Raw genomic sequence first — 11,640 nt, 5'->3', positions numbered from 1 at the left:
TCTCGACGCTCGGCAAAGTATATGCCACATCATCCTATTTTTCTTTTTTTGTGTGTTCTAGACCCAACAATGTCATAACTTTTCCCAATGAGCGATACCGAACCATGACAAAGGGACGCTGCTTCAGTGACGTAACTGGAGGTGTAGTTGGGTCACTGACATCAGTGACCCAACTGCACCTCCAGTTACGTCACTGAAGCTCTGTCCATGACAAGGACACCGTCGCCATGGATGCATCATTGATCTGTCGTAGTCCTTCTGTGCAATGTGGTCTGCTGGAGGATTCTCCGTCACTCTCCTTCACCTACTCCCCTGGCTCAAGGTGCACGCCGCACTACCAATGCAGTGCAAGGCAAGGTGATGATAGCATTCTCCTCAGCAGTCAACATGTACTGCCCGCCCGACACACCAAAACCACAACGCGTCGTCAATCGTCTACCATAACAATAACACCATGCCAAAAGCTTTACACGATGGAGCTTATCACCTTGCTTTCCTAAAGCTAGTGCGGCCTAATACTGCTGCCATTGAGGACAGTGGCGGAGCCAGGAAATTCGAATGAGGAGGGCCAAGTACTGTTATGTCTTGTTAAAGAGAGCCAGTTCATGAAAATACATCATTTTAGCAGCAAAACATCAAAGTTTACACTAATACTAGACTCAAATCAGTATTGTTAGGGGGGGGGGGGGCAGGGCCCCTGCTGGTTCCCCTGGCTCCGCCACTGATTGAGGAGTCCACGACTTCATCTCAGTTTGCACAGCTGCAGCGCGCGCCGCCGCCATGCAGCTCGCCGCTCTGTGCACCGACCCCTTTGTGCTCTCCTGCATCCTCCTGTGCCTCCCGCTCCACCTAGCGCTATACCGCTCCCTGAACCACCGCAGCTCCCGGCTACCGCCGGGGCCTCTTGGCGTCTCGATTCTCGGTGCAACACCGTTAGAAGTAAATTGCATAAAACCACCACTTTTAAGGTTAGGTTTACGAAAAATATTAGGATACAGTTTCTTTGCAGAAAACATCACATCTTGTGTAATTGTTTTGCAAAAACCACTGATCGGTGGAGGCTCGGTTAAGTGCATTTATGACAGATGGGGTCCGTTTTTCGCTGACGTGGCATACCGTTTTGCCAAAAAGAGCACTAGATGGGTCAAAAAGCAGAAACACCCCCAACATTCTTTCCTCGTACCCCCCAGGCCCTTCCCCATCTCCCTGGGCTTTGTCAGCCTTGCTCCCGCAGCCGCCCGAGGAGAGGATCCCGCACGCTGATACGTCTCCGTCGCATCTATAATTTTTGATTGTTCCATGCCAATATTCTACAACTTCCATATACTTTTGGCAACTTTTTATACTATTTTTGGGACTAACATATTGATCCAGTGCCCAGTGCCAGTTCCTGTTTGTTGCATGTTTTATGTTTCGCAGAAACCCCATATCAAACGGATTCCAAACGGATAAAAACGGACAGAGAATATTTTTGGAATATTTGGGAAATATGGGAGGAAGAATCAACGCGAGACGGTGCCCTAGGTGGCCACGAGGCAGGGGGCGCGCCTGCTCCCCTGGGCGCGCCCCTGACCATCGTGGGCCCATCGTAAGGCGGTTGTTGTTATTCTTTTGCCACAATAAAGCTAATTTTAGGAGAAAAATCTGGGCGAAAGTTTCAACCCAATCGGAGTTACGGATCTCCGAATATAAAAGAAACGGTGAAAGGGCAGAATCTGGGAGCACAGAAACAGAGAGAGACAGAGAGATAGATCCAATTTCGGAGGGGCTCTCGCCCCTCCCACGCCATGGGAGCCAAGGACCAGAGGGAAAACCCTTCTCCCATCTAGGGAGGAGGTCAAGGAAGAAGAAGAAGGGGGGCTCTCTCCCCCTCGCTTCCGGTGGCACCGGAACGCTGCTGGGGGCCATCATCATCACCGCGATCTACACCAACACCTCCGCCATCTTCACCAACATCTCCATCACCTTCCCCCATCTATATTCAGCGGTCCACTCTCCCGCAACCCGTTGTACCCTCTACTTGAACATGGTGCTTTATGCTTCATATTATTATCCAATGATGTGTTGCCATCCTATGATGTCTGAGTAGATTTTCGTTGTCCTATCGGTGATTGATGAATTTCTATGATTGATTTAATTTGCGTGTGGTTATGTTGCTGCCCTATTGTGCCCTCCGTGTCGCGCAAGCGTGAGGGATTCCCGCTGTAGGGTGTTGCAATACGTTCATGATTCACTTATAGTGGGTTGCTTGAGTGAAAGAAGCATAAACCCGAGTAAGGGGGTTGTGGCGTATGGGATAAAGGAGACTTGATGTGTTAATGCTATGGTTAGGTTTTACCTTAATGATCTTTAGTAGTTGTGGATGCTTGCTAGAGTTCCAATCATAAGTGTATATGATCCAAGAAGAGAAAGTATGTTAGCTTATGCCTCTCCAACATAAAACTTGCTATCGGTCTAGTAACGTAGTCAATTGCTTAGGAACAATTCCACAACTTCTTCCACCACTTTTTCACACTCGCTATATTTACTTTATTGCTTCTTTATCTAAACAGCCCCTAGTTTATATTTACGTACTATTTATTATCTTGCAAAACTATTCAACAACACCTACAAATTACTTCTAGTTTCATACTTGTTCTAGGTAAAGCGAACGCTAAGCGTGCGTAGAGTTGTATCGGTGGTCGATAGAACTTGAGGGAATATTTGTTCTACCTTTAGCTCCTCGTTGGGTTTGACACTCTTACTTATCGAAAGAGGCTACAACTGATCCCCTACACTTGTCGGTTATCACACGCTGCCGCAAGTAGTAGCTCGCCGGATCAGCCGAAGCCGGCGAACTACGGAGGAGGGTGCACCACAGTCCAGTTCTTGGACTTGAAGTCGAACACCCACAACGCATGCCCTCTGTAGCGTTCCTCGAACTCGATGGCACCGGTCACCACCACGTGCCCGGCGCTGTCGCCGCTCGACTGCGCACGTTGTGCCGGCCTCAAGACCCGGCGGGTAAGGGCCCACCTCGAGCCAGCCCCAGCTATACCTGGCCATACCCCGGGCCGGCCGGGCTTTGGGCCGGGCCTAGCCAACCCCGATGCAAAAAACCCATGCCCGGGCCCAGCCCGGCCATCGGGCCTATTTTCTGGGCCTGAGCCTGGACCGAACACCTAAAAGCCCGTCGGGCTCCGGGTCGGCCCGGCCTGACCGTCAGAAAAACGCAAAAACGACGGGCCCGGGCCCGACCCGGCCCAGCCTTCGGGCTCAAAATCTAGGCCTAAGCCCGGCCCAGAGGCAGCGTCAGGCCGGGTCGGGTCGGGCTTTTTCAGGCCAGGCCGGCTGGGCCGGGCCGGGCTTCCCATGGCCAGGTATTGCCCCAGCGCTCCCCGCTCCACTCCAACACGGTGGTGGTGCCCTCGATGCACCACACGCGCCGCGCACCACCAGGTGAGCCGCCAACACCGGTGCGCGCACGTGCTCCAGGCACCACCATCTCCGACGAGGGATGTCGCGCTGACGACCCGATTTGACCCCAGGGCAAGCACCTCGTCCGGATCTGGCGAGGGATGTCGCGGCGCTGCCCCGATTTCGCTTCCCGTGCAAGGAAACGCCCCGCTCGAGCTGTCGAATCCGGTGAGGGATTTCACGTCGCGACCCCAATTTGGCCTCCAGCACGAGGAGCCACCCAACGCCGGCTGCCGGATCCAACGTGGGATGCCGCCCCCTCCCCATGATTTGGCCTCTTGCGTGAGGAGGCGCCCGACGCCGGCTGCGTTGACCGCTCCAACCAGTGGAGAGGATGCACGGGGCTGATTGCCTTTTTTCTTCATTTAGGTTTAGGGGTGTCTGTGTAAAATCTATGGACTACTTTGTAAAATTATATTAAGATTGACATGGCACGAAATGTTACGCCACATAGGCAAAAAAAAAGGCTTCATCTGTCATAAACGCGCTTAACCGAGCCAAATTCGTCAATCAGTGATTTTTACAAAAACAATTATGCAAGATGTGGTGTTTTCTGTAAAAAAAAACCTATATCCTAGCATTTTTCACAAATCTAACCCTCAAAGTGATGGTTTTATGCAATTTACTTTGCCTTTCGTCTGCCCGGCCCCGCACACCGGCCTCGCCGCCCTAGCGCGCAAGTACGGCCCCGTCATGTACCTGCGGATGGGCACCTGCGGCGTGGTGGTGGCGTCGTCGCCGTCGGCCGGGTGAACTGCGAACATGGTGCTCGCCGACTACGGGCCCAAGTGGAAGCTGATGCGGAAGCTGGCGAGCTGCACCTGCTTGGGGCGCGCCCTGCGCGGCATGGCGCAGGCCGCTGAGGCCGGGCGACCCGTGGTGGTGCCGGAGGTGCTGGTGTGCGCGCTGGCCAACATCGTGGGGCAGATCACGGTGAGCAGGCGGTGTTCGACGCGCAGGGCGACGAGTCGAACAGCTACAAGGAGATGATCGTGTCGCTGCTGACCGGCGCGGGGCTGTTCAACATCAGCGACTTCGTGCTGGCGCTGTCGTGGCTGGACCTGCAGGGGGTGCAGGCCAGGCTGCGCCGGGTGCACCGCCAGTTCGACGGGCTCATCACCAAGCTGCTGGCCGAGCACGCCGCGACGGCCGAGGAGCGCGCCCGCGAGGGCCGCCTCGACTTCGTGGACAGGCTCCGCGCCGGCAGCGGCGAGGACGGCGAGACCATCACCGAGGTCAACATCAAGGGCCTCATCTTCGTAAGCGTCTACCTCTATCCCCACACTATTCCATCCTGTTTGTTTTCTCCGTCATTTCTTTCTGATTAATTACCGTGACATCAAGACCATCGCCATTAGTTTCTCCCTTATCTTGAAATGATGACTGATCGAGATGGATGCGCATCGTCTGTACGTACGTATGCACGATCGATCGACATGGGAACCACCATTAGCAAATGCACTCGATCGAGTGAAGCAGTTCTGGTGGTGGTGCAATATAATTGTCGGTCGTAACCTAGCTAGTGGAGTGGTTGGAAAGAGATGGAGGCAAATGTTGACGGCTACTGCAGGGTAGTGGCGTCGCTGCCATGTCCGTGATGATGAGTATATATAGGTAGTAGGTTCAAAACCAGTCAAGCCAAGGTCCACATCTAGCTAGTGTGAGTGTCCGTAGTCGTACTAGCATGATGCAAACTCCTGCTCTTGTTGCATACCACGCAATAATTTCAGTACGTACACCCATCCCATGGCATGGCATGATTCCTTAAACTTTGCACCTACTAACCTAAATCAAGGGAATCATGCATGCATGGCATGGCATGATTCCACTACAAACTACATACGGATGTATATAGACATATTTTAGAGTGTAGATTCACTCATTTTGCTCTGTATGTAGTCCATAGTGGAATCTCTAAGAAGACTTATATTTAGGAACGGAGGGAGTATATCCTCATCTGTGGCATGTTTACATTTCTGATGGTTGCGTGGTGACTGGCAAAGTGCTCGCCCCGGTCGACCTGCGCAGAGCATTGCCCAGAAAGAAAGAAAAAAAAGGCAAGGTTACATGTCTGTCCAACTCGGTCTCCAGTCCACACATGATCCATCGATAGCAATTACTCACCCTTTCCATTCCATGTAAACAAAACTGATTTTAGTCCTTTGGGTTGGGAAGAGAACAGTGAACGTGACAACGATTTCTCTAGTACTCGGTTGGTGCAGTGTAGCTTTGCCTTTGCTTTGATTCCTATTGAAACCATGTGGGCATAACGATATGTTTGATTATGGTCTACTACTTAGCAGTTAACACCAAACATGCACGTTAAGGCGACAAGTCATTCTCAACTGACCAGTGGTGATGGTATAATTGAGTGCACCAAACTGATCAGATTGCCAGGTGCACTCCAGTCAGTCCAGTACTTCACGGTGTACTGTATAAAAAACTTGCCATCTAGGTAAAAATCTGATGTCGCGGCTTATCAAATGAGAAAATATAGTTTTTATTGTATATATACTCTAGATATAGATCTTAGCATTGAACCAAGATAGCAACAACTTTTTGTCTTACAAAACACATTAAATCAGAGTACTTTTAGATACAACATTAAGATACGAGCAGTGCTACGCAGCCGACGATATTGCAGCCGATGCATGCACGACGGTAGGTAATCACCGTTAGATTAAATCCCTGCATGATTACGGGACGTAAGATCCTACTATCGTCCACAAGTCGTCCATCAGATATCGTGTGTGAAGCTATTCCGTTAAGATACAACACATTGCAAAAGTTGCATCAAAAGTTCAAACACATATTTATTATAGTATAAGATATTTTAAAATATGAGGCATTAGGAGTGCCTTCAGGTCATGTGATAATCAGAGTTGATGATTATGTTTGTGTTTAATTAGTACTCCATCCTATGCACCAGTTGTAAGACCAAATTTGCCACCCGAGTCAATGCACGCTTTTTCCGTAAATGATTACTACTTATTGCCATTTTAGTACTACTACCTCTGTCCGGGTTTATAGGCCCCCTTTTATTACGGGCTAAAGTTTGATCGTAAATTTAATTAATAAAAACATAAACTATATGTCACAAAAATTATACTGCAGAAAGCCCCTTTCAAATAGAAACCCAACAATATACTTTTTCTATCATATAATTTATCTCTTGTTAGTTTTCTAAATGTTCAAAATTTGACCCAAAATACAAATGGTCCCAATGAACCCGGACGGAGGTAATACTTCATACCAGAACACAAACGAGAAATGTAATTCTACCATACGTGGGATATCTCATGCATGCATCAGCCATTCATTGAGTTGGAGATTTGTACCCTCACTGGCGTATTCACATGTATGCATATTTTGCCGATGCATATTCATCAAAATAGTGCCAACCTTTCCCCCTATGCATGACAACTTTTTTTCCCAAGATTCCCGTCACCTCTCTCCTCCTATACCTCTCAAATAGCATATATAGCAAGGTTTTGGATCCCAAATAGGCAAATTTCCTCGTGGGTGGGCGATATTCCCGGTAACCACGGTTACCGAGAAATACCGAAAAAATTTCGGACGAAATTTACAATTGAATTTTGAATTCAAACAATTTTTACTTAGATATAATAATATCTTGAACTAATGTGAGTCAGAAAAGAGGTACTAGCTCAGTGGTACCTGAACTATGCGCGCCGTTAGCGGTGTTGACGTCGTGCGTTCGAATCTCTGGAGTGTCATTTTTTTTACTGCCTATTCTGAAAAATAACAAAAAGAACAAAAAAAACTCCGGGAGGAGGACTCGAACCAGCTACCTCTAGAGGCGCATAACAGATGGTTACCACTACGCCAAAGTGAAGGCGTTGTCTCAAATGAGAACCAAAGCTTATTTATTAGACCTGTAGCGTTCAAATTCAAATTATTCAAAAATTTCGGTATTTTTTGCTGGGGATAGGTATTTCTCGTGGGGCGGCGAGAAACGCGGTAACCGCCCGGTATCCGTTTTTCTCGGGCGGTACCCAAAACCATGATATATAGTACATGGATTTTTTTTTTGGTCTTAAACTTGCAACAACCATATATTTCCTTTGTTCTCGAACATAAGGTGTGCACGCTTTTCAAGATTTAAGTATGACCATAAATCTAACCAATGAAATGTGGGTAATGTGGCATGCAAATTATACCATTGAATTCATATTCAAAAGAAGTTTACAATGGTGTTTTTTTTGTAACATGATTTATGTATTATTGGTCTAATTGATGGTCAAAGTTAAATCTCGAAAAGCGTCTGCACCTTATATTCAGGAATGGTGGGATATGGTGGAATAACTCCCGGATAAATATTCTGTTTGAACAACAAAGTGCACTAAAACACAATGAAACATTCTGGTGAACTCCGGAAGAGAGTGAACCTTGAGAATGTTAAACAAAAATGTTACTAGCATTTTTTATTGTACTTTTGTTATAAGAAAATCATTTTGAATAATATATGAAATATTACTCTTGTTTTAAATTTCTCCTTTAGAATAAACACATCTGTACAAACAGAATATAAATCAAACTTGTTCTTCAAAACATTTTTCTTAGAAACAGAGGATAACTCCCGGCCTTTGCATCATTGTGATGCACACTGCCAATACTTTAAAACATTATTAGCCACCCATATTGTGTACAGAAAAAAATAGGAGACATTTGTGAGATAGAAATGTACTAAGTTGAGAGTGGTGGGCTAGTGGCCTAGTGGGTGCATGCAGTGGGCAGGACCGTGTCATTTCATAACTTACATTACATAGCCATCTCGGCATCTCCCACAAGGGGTGGAAACAAATATGATATGCATGTAAGGTTGTTATACATAGTACAGAAGGAGAAAATGATATGCATGCACTTCGAGGCACGAGTCCGAGCAATTGAATTAAAGGTGACTACATGCGTTGGATTTGATGGATAATCCTCGTGAACACGTGCATATAGGCATGCACGCAACTAGAAGAACAAATGCAGAAAAAACATAGTAGAACTTGGAAATTTAAACCCGTGTATGCATGCATGCAGGACATGTTCACGGCCGGCACGGACACATCGTCCATTGTGGAGTGGGCAATGGCGGAGATGATGAACAACCCATCTATCATGGCGAGCGCCCAGGAGGAGATGGCCCGCGTCGTCGGCCGTGACCGCCGCCTCGAGGAATCCGACATCGCCAACCTCCCTTACCTGCAGGCCATATGCAAGGAGGCCATGCGGCTCCACCCGTCCACGCCGCTCAGCCTGCCGCACTTCTCCTTCGAGGAGTGCGAGGTGGACGGCCACCACGTCCCCGCCAACACGCGGCTCCTCATCAACATCTGGGCCATCGGCCGCGACCCGGCGGCGTGGGAGGACCCGCTGGAGTTCCGGCCGGAGCGGTTCCTGTCCGGGCCGGCGGCCAAGATCGACCCGATGGGTAACAACTTCGAGCTAATCCCGTTCGGCGCCGGCAGGAGGATATGCGCCGGGAAGCTGGCTGGAATGGTGTTTGTGCAGTACTTCCTCGGAATGCTGGTGCACTCGTTCGAGTGGCGGCTGCCGGACGGCGAGGAGAAGGTGGACATGGCCGTTACGCCGCGGCTCGTGCCGGCCGCCTACGCATGATTGTTCGTGTGTGTGGAGCTGGTGACGATGATCTAGTGTTTCATGTTTGGCGTGACCCAAACCTTTTGTGTGCTGCATGTTTCGTACATTTGCCCTTCTGGCAAAAAGAAATTACCTGCTTTAAGCTGTCCAAAAGTACAATTGCCTCTATTTCTAGTGTTGTTTCATGACAACTTGTTCGAGAGTCCTAGTCTCCAAAAATGCCGTTGACCTTTTGCCCCCTTTTGCTCTCACAGACAGTTGGGAGCTCCACACCTCGAAATGGTAGTCCCCTTTACTTGTGAGTACAAAAGGTTCAAATAAGTTCATATTTTCGGTTGATGTTTGTGATACGTATTGATGAATTGCGGTCGATGTCTAGGCTGAGCATTGTAAATGAACTGTTTGTAGCCTCAAAAGCTAGCTCAAAATTCCATGCTCCAAGGTAAGAATTCCCGTTGTTGATTTAGTTATTCGTTTATTTGAACCGAAGGCATTTAATTTTACACTTGTGTCAAACGAAGAAAGTCTACAAGTAGGAGAATCCAGTACAAGCCGAAAAGATAGCATGTTTGTTGGAATGTTTTTGCCACACGTGAATTCAAGCCCAAATCGAAATATATGTGTAAGAGTATCCACCTCATAGAAGTCCCTCGTCGCTTTAGGCAACGATTTGTGACTTAACTTTGAACTTATATGAAGAAATTAGGTACCCCTTGACACACTTGGTCACTCTTAACTTTTTGAATAATTTGTTTCACGATTTCAGATATGGAAATTTTTAGGTTGGATTATTATGCAACTAAAATCAATGAAAATCTAGTAATAATCATGTTGGATATAATCAAATTTTTTTTTAATAATATATATTTTATCGACTTTTCTTTTACCTTTTGTAACCGGATATCTTTTTTTAGTTTTCTTTTCATTTTTCAAAATAAAAGTTGACTTTGTTTAATAAATGTTGAACACTTTTCTTACAGATAGGTCGAATATTTTTCAGATATAAGTTGAATATTTTATAAATAAATACTGAACTTTTACCAGAATACATATTGTACATTAATCAAATTTAATACACAGTGAACATTTTGTAAACACACGTAGATTATTTGGTATAATTGCATTAATATTTTTTAAGTTTTCATTAACATATTTTAAAAAATGCCACAAAACATATTTTTAAATGAGCGAACATTTTTAAAGCCACGAACAATTTTTCAAACCGTACAGCCATTTTTTACACAGGTGATACATTTTCATGATTTTATTTAAAAAATATTGAACAAATTTGAAACATGTGAAAAAAATTAATGGCAAGAATATATTTTAAATGGTATGAACATTTGAAAAAGAATGTGCGAACAATTCTTTTACATTGCATGAGTATTTTTAAATGTGTGGTGAACTTAAAAAAATGAAAATTCACAAAATTCAAAACGTGTGAACATTTTTTAGATGGACCCACATCCTTTTGAATAGTACAAGCATTCTTTAAAAATTGCATGAACAAAATTTTACACTGCATGAACATTATTTCAGTGCATGGTGAACATGTTCATCGTAATTGTAATATTTATATTTTAAATATAAATATATAAATAAACAAAAAGGAAGAAAGAACATAACTAACTAAGGAATGAAGGATGGTGTGTTTGGCCGGCCCACTAGCGCATAGCTTGTGTCGAGGCTACGGTTGATCTCGCATGAAGAAGATATATACGTGCCCCTTGTAGGCGGGTTATACGCAGGGCATTTGGATATTTTGCTTGAAAACTACAGACCAGTGTAGTAACAAGACCAAAACATATTAGGTTACAAAAATAAAGTATACAATGATAAGAAAATTTGGTGTCATAAATAATTTCTAACAACAAATGATATTCGGGTTGATATTTAAACCGCCATCAGGAATCTCATATCTTATATACCTAAATCTCTACTATTAAAGAAGAATGTCATGATGGTTCAACCTCGTACTTCCACTTACGATCGGTAGGGCCTTCCACTTGCGCACAAAAAAGAGCAGCCCACCCCGCATAGGACGTGGCCCCGAAACCAGCCCACACTTCTTCCCATCCCCGCACAGAGAGAAAAAGCTGTCGCTAACACGCACTCACGTCTCCGCCTTCCCCAACTCCCAAGAGAGAATAGCCAGAATACCACTAGTGGAAACCACAAGTGCCAAAATACCACTATAAAAAACTGAAGTGCCAAAATAGCACTCAAGTTCAGGTTCTTCATCATACACAAATAGCACTACCGTCTATTGTCAAACAGATTCTGTTAGTCAACGGTGGATGGAGCTGTCACTTTTCTACCTTCATTAGTAGAAAAACACATAATAGTCCCGGTTCTTGTGGGCCTTTAGTCCCGGTTCATGAACCGGGACTAATGGGTCGTTACTAATACCTCCACCCATTAGTCCCGGTTCAAACACGAACCGGGACCAATGTGCCTCCACGTGGCCCTGTGCGCCGAGCCTAGTCAGGGGGCCTTTGGTCCCGGTTGGTGGCACCAACCGGGACCAAAAGACATCCACGCGTCAGCATTACTGTGGCTGGGTTTTTTTTT

The 11,640-nt window shown here is 46.1% G+C and overlaps 1 pseudogene; it reads left to right on the top strand.

The window, feature by feature from the left end:
• The first annotated feature begins 780 nt into the window (after window positions 1-780).
• On the top strand, window positions 781-9,087 carry LOC119347300 (annotated as a pseudogene).
• The last annotated feature ends 2,553 nt before the right edge of the window (window positions 9,088-11,640 follow it).

The sequence above is a fragment of the Triticum dicoccoides genome, unplaced genomic scaffold, assembly GCF_002162155.2.
Source record: "Triticum dicoccoides isolate Atlit2015 ecotype Zavitan unplaced genomic scaffold, WEW_v2.0 scaffold63658, whole genome shotgun sequence".
In the NCBI taxonomy this organism is placed as follows: Eukaryota; Viridiplantae; Streptophyta; class Magnoliopsida; order Poales; family Poaceae; genus Triticum; species Triticum dicoccoides.
This window is presented reverse-complemented; position numbering and strand designations above follow the sequence as displayed.